Consider the following 15,356-nt stretch of genomic DNA (forward strand, 5'->3'; position numbering starts at 1 on the left):
GTATGAGGATGCTCACAGCATCATTATTTGTAATAGTTAAAAACTGAAAACAACCCACAAGTCCATCAACAGGCAAACAAATCAATAAAGCATGGTATGGTTACACCGTGATACTCTATACCACAACAAAAATGAATGACCTACAGCTACACAGAACAACATGGATGGATCTTTAAAAAATAAATATTCAGTGAAAAGAAGTCAAACACAAAAGACACAACATGGCCCTGTTTTTATGAGTTCAAAAACAGGCAAAAGTAACCTACAGTATTCAGGAACGCCACGTGGATTGTAAAGCTGGAAATAAAAGCAGTAAGCGATTGCCACAAAAGACAGAATAGCCGTTACTCGTGGGGAGGGAGAGGGATGTAACCAGGCAGGGCTACATGGGGGCTTCTGGAGCACTGGCAATGGGCCATTTCTTGCCCTTGATGGAGTTATACTCGTGTTTCCTTTATAATAATCCAACAATTTGCACACTTATGTCTTATGTCCTTAAACATTAGCACAGGGGAAAAAAACTCAAGAAACACATACCCAGGTCATGACACCGAGCATTCCCAGGAATCCAGACACCCCCCACAACCCCCTTTCCAACACAACTTCCTCTCTCTCCCAGGCTATTGCTATGCTGACTTTCACCCCCTAAGTGTACACAACTAAATACTACGGCTTTTCTTGGTCTGTTTCCAATACTACATAAATGGAAACAATTGAATATTTGCATTAGAGTCTGAAAACTGTTCCTAGTAGATCAATTAATTACTGTGATGTATACGCTTCTTTCAACATAACAATATTTTCATAGCGAATTAAACATAGTTCAGTTGAAACAAAGATAATGTGCCAGAACTTTACAAGAGTGTGTGAAAACATACTGAGAACACCAATTTAGAATTAGCAAAACAACATTATCCATGACGTTAACTCTGTGGTGTTAACTTGAATTTTACTGAGTTTGTAGTTTTATTTGCATTTAATTTGAAGCAAGTTTGGAGTTTATCGTTGTCTTAAAGCTATAAGCATACATTAACACTTAGTTTTATGCTTATACATATTTTAAGTAACAATATAATAAAACTAAATTTAAGTCAGCACCCACGAAAAAGCCCCTTATGAAAACGAGTCCTTACTTCAGACAGGTTTGAAACCTCTGCCTCGGAATCAACGCCCACTCCCTCCATCTCACCCTTCCACCTGCACCCCTCCCCTTACCCCAGCACAAAACCGCAGCTTGCTACCAATGCCAGGCACTGTCACGCAAGCACTTCCCAAAGCATGGTGACATCTCTGTGAAGTGACACTGAACACTCAACCTACTAGCTCTGGAATTCATTCGGGTTCCATTTGTCACACAGCTGATCAAAGCTGGAGACCAAAACAAGGCACAAGCCATCAAGCAAAGAGAGAACGATTCTTTGAAATGCTAATGACAATGATCCAGAGCTCATACTTGACATCACTCCTGCTGAGGAACCCGGGCATAGCATCCCCTCACGCAGTAGATTTGCTTCCTCTGGCTACGGTAAAATCACCAAACACTTAGTGGCTTAAAACAACACAGATTTATTTCCTTACAGCTCTGGAGGTCAGAAGTCTAAACTCAGTCTTCCTGGGCTAAAGTCACGGTGTTGGCAGGGCTGGTTCCTTCTGGAGGCTCTAGGGGAAAATCTGTTTCCTCGCCTTTTCCAGCATCTAGAGGTCGCCTGCATCCCTGGAACCCTGACCCCTCCTCACACCACTCCAATGTCTGCTTGCATCTCCACATTGCCTTCTCTTCTGTCCTGCCCACCTTTTATAAGAACCCCTGTGATGACACTGGGCCCAGCGAGGTAATCCAGGATAATCTCTTCACCTCAAGATCCTTCCTTTAGTTCCATCTGCAAAATCCCTCTGCCATATAAAGAAAACACTCATGGGTCCCAGGGATTGGGACATGGACACCTTGGGGGGTTACTGTCCAGCCTACCACATCCAACCTGCAGAAGTTTGACCTGTGATATCGGTGAATAAGACAAACCCACGTCTCCTTTGCTTAAGTATCAAGGAGTCCAAAGGGACACACAAACACCTGCCCCAAATGCCATGTGTTCCTTTATGAATGGATCCTGAACTGCAAAGCACTACTGTTTCTGCCTACAGATAGAAAAACACAATCGTTTTGTGCAATCATATTCTTTTAACTGGACAAAGAATTTGCTTTAGCTTTTTATAAAACTTTTTATTTTGAAATAATTCCTGGTTTACAGAGAAGTTGCAAGAATATTACAAAGCATTCCCCAATACTACAAAGAATTCTCCAATGGCCTTCAACACATTCCCTAAATTTTGCCTCATTTATTTTATCAATTCTCTCTTTGTTTCTCTCCCCACCCCACTAAATAATTTAAAGAAAAAATTGCAGATATGATGCCCCCTTTACCCCTAAACATTTCATTGTGTATTTTCATTGCACTTTAGCTTTTAAAGGGGTTTGGAAAACAGAGGGCTTGAATTGTCAGCGGGAAATGTTTTCAAGGGAGATATTATTCTTTAGGTCTCAAAATTGAAAGGAGACAAGTCTTTGTTCTGGAAAGTGGGGAGTGTCATACCTCATTATACTGCAAGTTATCTATCACATAATATTATCCCAAACTCCAGGCACTGAGATTTTTGCCCTTGAGCCTCTTACAAGCAGGTACCTGTAATGCAGCCTCTCCACCCGCTATGGAGCAGCTCAGTGAAGCCGCCACTGGATAGCACAGAAGGGAGGAACAGAGGATGGAAAATAATCCTCACTGATCGGTTTTCTCCTTATCTTCCCTATGTCTTAACCTAAAGTGAATTGAAACTCTCACTAGGATAAGCACTATGGCATTTCTATCAGTGCTCCATAATTTGTGTCCATCCCATAGTCATTCATTTATGATGATTAGTAATTTAAGATTATTATTTATTTATTATCCTTATTCATTTATGCAGCAGTCCCCCAACCTTTTTGGCACCAGGGACCAGCTTCATGGAAGACAATTTTTCCATGGATCCAGGCGGTGGGGAGATGGTTTCAGGATGATTCAAGCACACTACATTTATTGTGCACTTTATTTGTATTATTATTACATTGTAATATACAATGAAATAATTATACAACTCATCACAATGCAGAATCAGTGGGAGCCCTGAGCTTGTTTTCCTGCAACAAGATGGTCCCATCTGGGGGTGATGGGAGACAGTGACTCCAGGCATGGCAGAAAGTGATGACAATCTGTATTTGCAGCTGCTCCCCAGCACTAGCATCACCGCCTCAGCTCTACTCCAGATCATCACACATTAGATTCTCATAAGGAGCTGCAACCCAGATCCCTCGCATGCACAGTTTACAGTAGGGTTTGAGCTCCTATGAGAAATTAATGCCACCAATGATCTGATCAGAGCTCAGGCAGTGATGCAAGCAATGGGTTGGTACCTGTAAATACAGATGAAGCTTCGCTCACTCACCTGCCACTCACCTCCTGCTGTGCAGCCTGGTTCCTAACAAGCCACGGACTGTTACCTGTCCATGGCCTGGAGGTTGAGGACCACAGCATTTATGATTTGCTGCTCAGGTTGCTTTTAGGGTTAGAAGGAAAAATCCCACTCAGCAAAGATTTTTTGAGTACCTACCATGCCCTGGGTTGAGTGGGAAGTAGAAATGAACACAGGGTCATGACACAGTGGGAGAGACAGATGTGTCAACCACACATGAAGAGCAAAGCAGTGTGAAGTACAGTCTGCAGCACAACATGAGCACGATGGAAAGACTCAAAAGGAAAGAGGGCAGGAACGATGCCTTGAAGAATGAGCAGCATTTGGAGAGGCTAAGAGGATGGGAAGGGTGTTCGCAGATGAATGAGAAGCCTGAGCCTCCACAGGATGCAGATGTCAAACATTTCTTGGGGCAGAGAGTGACACATCCAATGTGGCTCAACAGTGGAGGGTTTGAGTAGAGTCAGGGCCTGAAAGGGAGGTGGGATGAGATCATGAAAGCTCCTGACACCATGTCATATTATTCCATGGTCTTTATTTTGTAGCTACAGTTGGTCTTTGGGGAAAAAAATGTCCTATTCATTGCCAAGTAATTCACAGCCCACAAGTTGAACACTGAAAACCTTGACCTAAGCCGGGTGCAGTGACTCATGCCTGTAATCCTAGCACTCTGGCAGGTGGTAGGATCGCTTGAGGTCAGGAGTTCAAGACCAGCCTAAGCAACATGGTAAGACTCTGTCTCTACAAAAAAAAGAAAAAAAAATAGAAAAATTATCTGGGCATGGCTGTACATGCCTGTAGTCCCAGCTACTCAGAAGGCTGAGATAGGAGGATCCCCTGAGCCCAGGAATTTGAGGTTGCGGTGAGCTACGATGATGCCACTGCACTCTAGCCAGGGTGACAGAGCAAGACTCTGTCTCAGAAGCAAACAAACAACAACAACAAAAAAAACCACCTTGACTTCGTTCTATTTCAATTAAACAATTTCTCAAAGACCCTTCCAACCCACTACAGTGAGTCTATACTGCTGACACTAGGCAGCAACTCGGGTTACAAAATCAACGTACAAAAATCAGTAGCATTCTTATACACCAATAGCAGTCAAGCTGAGACTCAAATCAAAGACTCAATATTATTCACAATAGCCACAAAGAAAACAAAAATACTTAGGAATGTACTTAACCAAGGATGTAAAAGATCTCTACAAAGAGAACTATGAAACAATGATGGAAAGACGTCTATAGGGAGAACTATGAAACACTGAGGAAAGAAATCGCAGAGCATGTAAATAGGTGGAAAACCATACCATGCTCCTGGATCGGAAGAATCAACATTGTTAAAATGTCTACACTGCCCAAAGTTATCTACAGATTCAATGCAATCCCTATTAAATTACCAACATCGTTTTTCACAGATATAGAAAAAAATAATTTTACGCTTTGTATGGAACCAGAGAAGACCCCGTTTAGCAAAAGCAATTTTTAGCAACAAAAACAAAATGGGAGGTATTAATTTGCCAGACTTCAAACTATACTACAAGGCTGTGATTATTAAAACTGCTTGGTATTGGCACAAGTGCAGGGACACAGACCAGTGGAACAGAACAGAAAATCCAAATATAAAACCATCCTCATATAGCCATCTAATCTTTGACAAAGCAGACAAACACATACTCTGGGGAAAATATTCCTTATTTAATAAATGGTGCTGGGAAAACTGGATAGCCACATGTAGAAGACTGATACAGGACCCACAGCTTTCATCTCTCACAAAAATCAAATCACGGTAGATAACAGACTTAAACCTTAGGTGGGAAACTATTAGAATTCTAGAAGAAAATGTAGAAAAGACTCTTACAGACATTGGCCTAGGCGAAGAATTTATGAAGAAGACCCCTAAGGCAATCACAGCAACAACAAAAATAAATAAATGGGACCTGATCAAATTAAAAAGCTTCTGCACAGCCAAAGAAACAGTCATGAGAGTAAACAGACAACCTACAGAATGGGAAAAAATTTTCGCATACTACACATCAGATAAAGGACTGATAACAAGAATCTATTTAGAACTCAGGAAAATCAGCAAGAAAAAATCAAACAACCCTATCAAAAAGTGGGCAAAGGACATAATAGAAATTTTTCAAAAGAAGATATAAAAATGGCTAACAAACATATGAAAAAATGTTCAACATCTCTAATCATCAGGGAAATGCAAATCAAAATCACAATGAGATATCACTTAACTCCAGTGAGAATGGCCTTTATCAAAAAGTCCCAAAACAATACATATTGGCGTGGATGCGGAGAGACAGGAACACTCATACACTGCTGGTGGGACTGCAAACTAGTGCAACCCCTGTGGAAAACAATATGGAGATACCTTAAACAGATTCAAGTAGACCTACCATTCGCTCCAGCAATCCCATTATTGGGCATCTACCCAGAAGAACAAAAGTCATTCTATAAAAAAGACACCTCCACCCGAATGTTTATAGCAGCACAATTCACAATTGCAAAGATGTGGAAACAACCCAAATGCCCATCAATTCATGAATGGATTAGCAAAATGTGGTATATGTATACCATGGAATATTACTCAGCTATAAGAAATAATGGTGATATGGCATCTCTTTGGTTCTCCTGGAGAGAGTTGGAACCCATTCTATTAAGTGAAGTATCCCAAAAATGGAAAAATAAGTACCACATGTACTCACCAGCAAACTGGTTTCCCTGATCATCACCTAAGTGCACATTTGGGAATAACACCAATGGGTATAGGACAGAGGTGGGGGCTGGGAGGAAGGGATGGGTGTATACCTACTTGATGAGTGCGATGCGCACTGTCTGGGGAATGGACATGCTTGACGTTCTGACTGGGGGGGATGGGGGGGCATGGGCAATATATATAACCTGAACTTTTGTACACCCACAATGAGCTGAAATAAAAAAAAAACAAAAACAAATGAAAGAACATATCGTGCTCATGGATTGGTAGATAGCATTGTTAAAATGCCCATTTGTACCCCCTTAATATGTTGAAATTAAAAAAAGAACGGGAAAATGAACACCACATGTACTCACTGTTAAGTTGGAACTAACCGATAAGCACACACATGCACAGAGGGAAGTAGAACTCAGTGGAAATCAAGCAGGGGGGAGGGGGAGGAGCGGATGGTTGAAACCTACCTAGTGGCTACCATGATCACTATCTGGGTGATGGGCACACTTATCCCCCTGACTCAAGCATAACAAAAGTGAGCCACATAACCAAAAACATTTGTACCCCCACAATATTTTGAAATCTAAAAAAAGAAAAAAAAGTACACTTTTGTGCAACTTTGACCCAGAGTATCTCATTACACAGGCATTGAGACCTGTCTGAAAAGGAGTAACTGGATTTGTCATGAGAACCTATGACTATGTCAATATGTTTCAAAAGGATTATTTTCAAATTGCTCTAACGTTTAAGAAGGAAAAAAAGATATAACCCTTTTAAAATGCGAGAAGCAGGAAAAATGTTGCTGGCAGCTTATTCCTCTGGGTAGTGAGCACCCACTAAGTGGTCTATGCACAACAGCACCTCATCTGGAGCAAGCTGTGGGGAGAGAGAGGCAGTAAAGTGACAGCCAGGCAAAGGTGGGGGAACAGAGTGCTGCTTACACCCAGACTAGGGGGGCAGCGAGGGGAGGGGGAGGAATTAAGAGACGAGGAGTGAGGGGGTCAGGGAGCAATGACGCCAACATGCGGCCATGCTGTTTGGTGCCTTCTGTCTGGCTTCCCTACCTGGGCAGGAAGAGAGAGCACCTTTCCAATTCTAACCTGCAGGAAAACCGAACCTGAGCAGCTTCCATCAGAATGAGGAGCAGTTATTTCTGACAGCAGGAGAAGGAAAGCAGCACGTTTTCAGGCTGCGGCTGCTGCTCCAAAGCAAATTCTTTGGAACATACAGGTACGAAGACGACCTCCCACCCAAGGTGTAGTTTCAAAATGAAAACTACCGAGACCTCAGTGAAGTCAAGAATTAGTTTAATAGTAAATCAATGTAGAGTTGTTAAGACAAATGAAAAGCATATTAAGCACATTTTACTAAAAGGTTTTTTTTTTTAATTGAGTTAAACATCTTTATCTTATAATACCAAGTAGCTAATGGCAATGCCTGTGGGTTACAGAAAGGCAGCCTCACACATAGTCCCACCAAGACCTTGGCAGTAAGAATTCCCGAAAAGTTAAAAAGTAACCCATTAATGGATGGAACCAGGGATAGGTCAAGTCCTTTTGAGTAGCAGGTGGCATTTATTCTCCTTGAGAGGACCTGCTAAGGTCACCTTAGGCCTCTCAGGTGGCCCAGGTCTGAAAACCCTTGTCCACGAGAAACTCCCACTACAGTGAGTCTACACTGCTGACACTAGGCAGAAACGCATGACGAATGAAAACCCTTGTCCACGAGAAACTCCCACTACAGTGAGTCTACACTGCTGACACTAGGCAGAAACGCATGACGAACGACTGTCTGTCCAGGTGTCCCTTTATGTCTTTTTAGGTCCAGCATTGCCCCAAGTGTCAAACTCTCCTTGAACCCTGGACCCCTGGGAGTTTGTAGCTGTGCAACACTAAGGTGTGAAGCCACAGCAGCCCTGTCCAGGCTGGGGGTGGTAGAAGGAAAAGCCCAGGAAGGGTGTGGTTTCTTGGGAGCCAAGGTGTGTTGGGTGGGGGACCCAGCCCAGGTGCATACCCTGGGAGAGGGAAAACCAGAAACACTGTGACCTAGAGACTAAGCAGCTGGTAGGGACGCTTAGAGCTCAAGAGAATAGGCCTTTCTAGATTGTGAGATTTTACAGGCAGTAAGTACTCATGGTAGCAGTAACAATATTATTATTACTATATAACAAAGTGTTTCCAACTTGTCATTTTCCCAGGAAAGGATACACTTTTTTTTTTTTACTATAGCTGTTGTTTCATTTTTAAAAGGACCGTTTAATACTAAAATCATAGGAAGAGCATAATATCTGACATGAAGTAAATTCAGATTTGAAAGTCACTTTTTTCCCTTATTTGTCCTCCCCCCCCCCCCCATTTTGCTAAGAACAGGTGAACACTTTGAAGGAGGCCAGAAGTTTACATGTGGCACTGCAGAGTTGGTGTGACTGGACACCAGGCACTTTGCCAGCCCTATTTCTGCTTGCAGCTCGCCAGAGGAGGCCCCTTCTGCAAAGCCACTGACACTGGGGTCCCAGAGTCCACTGAGCAGCTAGTTGCTTAAACTGTTCTTCTGAGTAGCCAGTTTTCTTTTGTGAAAGCCTGGATGTCATACCCCTGGCTTAGCGGTGAACATGCTTTAAGTAGTTCTTGACAAAGCCAGAGAAAGAAAGAATTAACCATTGCTTTCCTCTTTTCACTCTGGCTGCCAGGTAGCCCAACATCAAATTTGAGGATCCACAATGGCAATCCCATGGACTGTGTAACATGTATATTCACATGTAAATATGTTCCCACATACCTCCACAAGCCTTGACTTTTCCATAAAATATTTATATTTTCCCTGATCGTGATTACTCTTATTTATGTTGTCCTTTTTAATTTTACAAGCCACTTCAAATCCTATCTGGGACAAGACACTATAAATAAAAATTGTTTAAAAGTTCAGATTGGCTGGGCACGGTGGCTCGCTCCTATAATCCCAGCACTTTGGGAAGCCAAGGCAAAAGTATTGCTTGAGACCAGGAGTTCAAGCCCAGCCTGGGTCTCTACAAAAAATTTTTTTGAAAAATTAACCAGGCATGGTGACGCACACCTGTAGTCCCAGCTACTCAGGAGGCTGAGGCAGGAAGGTCACCTGAGCCCAGCAGTTCAAGGGTGCAGTGAGCTATGATGGCGACAATGCACTCCAGCCTAGGTGACAGAGTGAGAGCCTGTCTCAAAAATAAAATAAATTAAAGTTAAGATTATAAAATTTTGCTAAAACAATTAATTCATAGGCAATGGATGTGGCAAACACAATGTCTTCTACCTAATAACCAAGCTTCAACACAAAAAACATTTATGCCACCAGATTAGGCATTAGATTCCAAATTTATATAAGCAAAGCTAATTTTTTCCCTGAAAAATATAATATAGTGGGCCATCAGCTTAATTTAAAATTCAGACAGCTTCCAAACAATATGAGGCACTTTTCTCTTCCATGAACAAAGACGTTTTATTCATATGTGAATAAAGCAAAGATTCTTTCTATTCTATCTACATGAAGCAATTCTGCATTTCTATACAAAATGAGGTATTTTGCACCAGGCAGAGCTAACTATGTTACAGAATTGCTGTGCATTCTGGATGAAGTTGTCTGATGATGGCACATGCACTGAATAACAAAAAGCACTTTGTATTACCAACAAAGAAAAAAAAAAACCTTTAAGCCTTCCATAACACACTCTTCTGTTTTTCCCTCAACACAAGGCATTGATGGGCAAACACATACATTAATATATTCACTTCGAACCTAGCACTGGGCATGCTCCCTAAGGATGGCAAAAGCGTGTGGGCCCAAAGTGAAAGGACCAAATAAAAGGAATGAACTTCACACCAGATAGATCTGAGCAGTGTTTTGGTTTAATTTTTCCAAAGGTGTCATTTAAAATAGGTTTTGTGAAATTGGTGCGGGTGGGGGGAGGAATTGCTCCAAAGTGATTGCAAACTCCTTCAAGGCAACAGGATAATTTATACTTATTCTATGGTTAAATCATTGAATTATTCATATTTCTGAATAATTAGGGAAGGCATCATAAAAATAGCATATTCTTTAAAGACCTTTGCCCTCTTTCTTTCATCAGAAGTTTAAATTATCTTCTTGAAAGTGTAAATACAGTTCCTGAATTTAATAGATACCAACACTGACCAACATGTTAAATTTAACCAAAACCAATATTTATCATACCAATAAAACTGGATTTGAAATATGAAGTCTTAACTTAAAAACCAAGTTATTCATTTCTCCCATTATTGAACAATAAATTACTGAGAAGTTCTCGTCTCTTGAACAAATAGCTAGTAAGAAATGAGATGGCAGAAAATACAAACAAATTTAAAACCAGAAAGCCACAGTGATCATTTGGAAGCAAAACACAAACTTCCTTCATCGTAACAGTCCTTGCCACCCCCAGCCCTCCGCAGTGCTGTGGGGAGGGATTTCACCCCAATATGCGCTCCCTGGATTCTGATCTCCCTCCAGGAGGAGAAGCAGGGTACACACCTCCCCATTCCTCACCTCCACGGTAAACAACTTTCATTTTCCCATTTCCTCACCCAGGACAAGGCAAAATGGCCTGTTCCATCTTCTTCTCCCAAAAAAGTGTACTTTTAGAATTTGTGGCTTTTTTAATGGACAATAAAATGTTCAACATATATTAAAAACATTCATTCCATAAGCCTTATCCATTGCTCAATCTGCAGTAGGATCATGGGTGAGGTGCTCTGCAATCGCCGCCTAACCAGTCTCCCTCTTCCACCTCGGCCCCTCTAAAGTCTGTGCTCAGCGGAGCAACCAGAATGATCTTTTTTAAAATGTAAGTCCATCTTGTCCCTGCAACATCCCAGAACCCTGCAATGGCTCCTCTTTCCATGCAACCTCACAGGCTTCACCCTAAGGCCCCACACAAACGGCTGCCTCCCACCCCTCCCTCACCACCCTTTGCCCCCTCGCTCACTGTGCTCCCACCGCATCCTCTCTGGTCCTCAAACACCTCAGAGATGCTCCTGCCTTTGCACAGGCTGTTCCCTTTGCCAAGCACACACTTCCAGCAGACATCTGCACAGCCAGCGTCCTCACCTCCAAGTCTCTGCTCAGATGTCACCTTCTCAATGAAGCCTGCGCTGCTCGCCCTATTTAAAATTGCACCTGACCCCCACACCCCACCACTAGCACCCCCGATCCATCCTCCCTTTGCTCTACATTTTCTTTTTCTCCACGGTACTTGTCACTTTTGAGCTTACCATGTAACATACTTCTTGGTTTTTGGTCGCAGATCTATTCTAAGCAACTAAAACTGTGTCTAGCACGTAGTGGGCATGCAACAAATATTTTTTTTACAGGAATGGACACCTGAAAGATCCAAGATGAAACACTAAAAAGTAATTAAAACCAATAATTAAAAATAGGGTAGACACAGAAATAGGTTTTCAAATTTCAATTAATAACCAGTCAGGAAAATTACATATATATTTTTTTAAGCAAAGGAGAATGATTTCTATAAATCAAACTATTAAGGTAAACAGGAGCAAAGACATGATGCCCTTCAGCCCTGCCACTCCTCAGAGGCTCTTACCTCTGCAGAAACAGGGGTTTGGAAACCTGTGTGTCAAAAAACACACAGGAGAAAGGGCCAATCACACCAGCAACAAAAAATATTAAAGACTTAGAATACTTAAAGAAGAACTTCCCAGACCTCTACTGAAATAAAACCTACAAAATTTGACAGAGGGACATAAAAAGGTTTAAAAGTAAGCGGTAAGACGTGCCACTTTCCTAAATTGGAAGACTAATTTATTCCAAACAAGTCAGTTTTTTCCACAAATAAATCTGTAACACAGCCCCAATACTAATCCTTATGTTAATGTTAAAGGGGTCCTAAAGCTCATCAAGAAAACGAAAATGTAAAAAATGTCAGGAAGATGCTGAGAAACGAGGGGGGCGGGGGTGAGCCCCAGCAGAGATGCACCACACAGCTGAGCTGATTAAAAGTAGGCGGCAGCACAAAGAGCAACGCACAAAATAGAAAGTTCAGAAATAGAGACAACCGCTGGTCCCATTTTACAGCACAGGTAGCATTTACAGTAAGAGGACGCAAGATTACTCAGTAAACTTGCTAAACGTATTCGTAACATTCAGGGGAAAAACTGTCATAACCATAGCTTCAAAACATTTCTGATGAAATAATGGTTTAATTTTTTTTAATGAAACCAGAAAAATAAAAACACCATATGTAGGTGAATATTTGTGTAGTCGTAGACTAAGAAGGCCTTTTCTAAACATGGTTTCAAAGTCAGAAACTATAATGGGAAAGACAAAGAAAGCTGACTACAAAAAACTACATGCTAGAAAAAAAACAAAAACGGGAAAAGATGAATAAGTCCTATTACATTAAAATAATTTCTTTTTAGAAAAAGGTACCATTCAGTCTTTAGAATGAAAAGCCAAGCCACTGAGCAGAAGATATATGTACAATATATAACAACCAATGGCTTATATTTAGAATATATCAAGAACTGCTACAAATAAATAAGACAAAGACAAGTAATTTTAAAAAATAGATAAAATCCTAGGCCAAGCATGTCACTAAAAAGAAAATTCAAGTGGCCAATAAATAAATGAAAGAGTGTTCAACATCTTGGCCTCTAGGGAATGTAAATTAAAATCCCAATTGAGATATCACTTACATATATTCACCAGATGGGCAAAAAACAGAAAGTCTGGTAATACCAAGTGTTGGTGAGGATATGAAACAAGGGGAACTCTCACATCTTTCTACAGGTTAGAGTATAAATTGTTATAATCTGATATTACCTGGTAAAGTTTGGCATAATCAGGAAAAGTTCAAGAAAAAGTGAAGATATGCTTTAGCCAAGCTATCGCAACACAAGGTCAACCGAGAGAAACCTATGGAATATGCACCAGGAAACACACCCAGAATGTTCACTGCAGTAGTTTCAATAACAGTCCCAAACCAGGAACACCACAAATGACTATCAGCAGGAGAACAGATACCTAAAAAAGTGACGTATCTATATAATGGATTTCCAGTTTGCAGGTGAAATGAACTCTAGCTACATGCAACCACACGGATAAACTTACATGCACAATATTGTGGCAAGACCCAATTTAAAAATACAGTATGATGCCATGTATAAAAAGCAAAAAAAAAAGTGTGCAAAACTAAACTAACTTGTTTAGAGGTGCATACACATAGGTAGTAAAATTATAATCATACACAAAGAAATTGTTATAAAAGTCAGGATAGTTATTAGTTGTCTATTACTCTGCAACAAATTACCCCAAAACTTAGCAGCTCAAAACAGCAAACATTTATTATCTCACACAGTTTATGAGGGTCAGGAAGCCAGGAGCAGCTTAGCTGGGTGACTCTGGCTCAAGATTTCTCATGAGCCTGTAGTAAAGCTGTGAGGAGGCTCCCTGAGGAGTGATGGTGGCACAGAAAGGGGCTGACAGATCTCACAGCATTTTAGGAGGTAAAAATCTACAGGATGTGGGCCTTGGGGAGATGTGGGTGTGCCGTGAGTGGCTAGCACAGTACAGAGTGGATCACTGAGATCACGCGGGAACGTTGAATGCATGATGAATAGAATAAAGGCAACAATAACAAGACATGGCATTGAGTGGAAGTTACTATATGTTGAGCCCTCTGCCAAAAGAGCTTTGTCTTTATTACCTAATTTCATCTTCACAGCCATCCTTTAAAGCAAGTATGTTTATTTTCCAGAAACCAAGATACAGGGAATTTAGATCACTTGCTCAAGTTCACCTCATCACTCAGGAGAGGAGCCAGGATTGAAACCTGGGTGATCAAGCACCAGAGCTCTTTGCCCAAAGACTAAGGTTGGTCTTACAGCTTCCAGGAACTGGAGTAATGAAAAAGTGTGGACAGAATTTTTTTTAAAAAAAGCTTAATTTTGAACATCAATTTGGATGCAGGGAGCATCCAAGTAGAGATGTCCAGACAGGCTGTCTAGAGTTCAAGAGAAATGTCAGGAGGCAGAAATGTAGACCTGGGAATTATCATCAGGAGGTCACCTGGGTCATTGTGAGAACAATGGCATCACCCACGAAGTATGGACAGAATGAAACAACACGAGGACCAGGAGCAAACTGCTAGTGATCATTTTAAGGAGGTGGACAGAGAAATAGAGGCCGGAAAATACAAATAGAGTGGACAGAGAGTTAAGAGTTTAACCTGCAGAGTGGCATGGTGGGAACCACGGTAGAAGGTGTTTCAAGAAGGAGGTGGTCAAAATGCACAAGGAAGCAAAGTTGCTAAACAAGATGAAGACACAAATTCCAGTTGGATTGGTCTTTCAGGAAGATGCTGGCGACCTTAACCAAGCAGGTCCACAGGGTGATGGAGGGGGTGGTAGATCACACTGGGTTGACAGTGACGTGGAAGCAGTGGGTACAGACATGCTTTGTAAAAGTCTGGCAATGAAGAAAACGTAAGATGGGAGAGGCTTGACGGTGGCAGAGTCATGGGAAGGATTTAAAGAAGAGGCAAACTTGACTGAGTGTCATGAAGGAGAGGCTGAAGATGAGGGGGAGGAAGCTGGGGCTGATGCCATGGGGTCTCAGGGTTATAGTAGGTCTGGAAGAGCCACTAGGAAGAGTGGAAGAGGAAGCCATTCCAGGGCATAATAAAGGATTTGTGACTTATCTTGAAGCTGAAGCCATAAATTTATAACGTCAGCACAGTTATAAGATTTTCTCCAGGAGTTCTTGGCAGCCCTTGGATAGGAGAGAAAACAGATGTTAGTGGGTTCCAGGGCTTGAGACTAACAATGGAAGGAGGGGTTTTCAGTGGTCTGTGAGAAAGGGGCTGCCCTGCATGGGGTCTGGGCAGGCAGGAAAGGAAGAGAAGCCCCAAGATATCCAGCTTTGGAATAAGAGCTTCAGGAAGCACTAGGTCTGCTGAGCTGGATGAATGGAACTTCCCTACTAACCTGAAATCACAGCTAAGGTCCAAAGCTGCAGACCAAAAGCTCACAGCAGCCCACATTCAGCGTCACCAGCAAGTGTCTAGCCACGATGCCACCTACTGCCGCACCACACAGATGTCAAAACTGGTCCCCCGCCCCCACCAA

At 41.8% G+C, this 15,356-nt stretch overlaps 1 protein-coding gene across 3 annotated transcripts in view; it reads right to left on the reverse strand.

Annotated features, from left to right (window-relative positions):
• SH3GL3 (SH3 domain containing GRB2 like 3, endophilin A3) overlaps window positions 1–15,356 on the reverse strand; it is a 151,725-nt gene that overhangs the window by 67,548 nt on the left and 68,821 nt on the right. The window lies entirely within an intron of this gene.

The sequence above is a fragment of the Lemur catta genome, chromosome 9 (assembly GCF_020740605.2).
Source record: "Lemur catta isolate mLemCat1 chromosome 9, mLemCat1.pri, whole genome shotgun sequence".
Lineage (NCBI taxonomy): Eukaryota > Metazoa > Chordata > Mammalia > Primates > Lemuridae > Lemur > Lemur catta.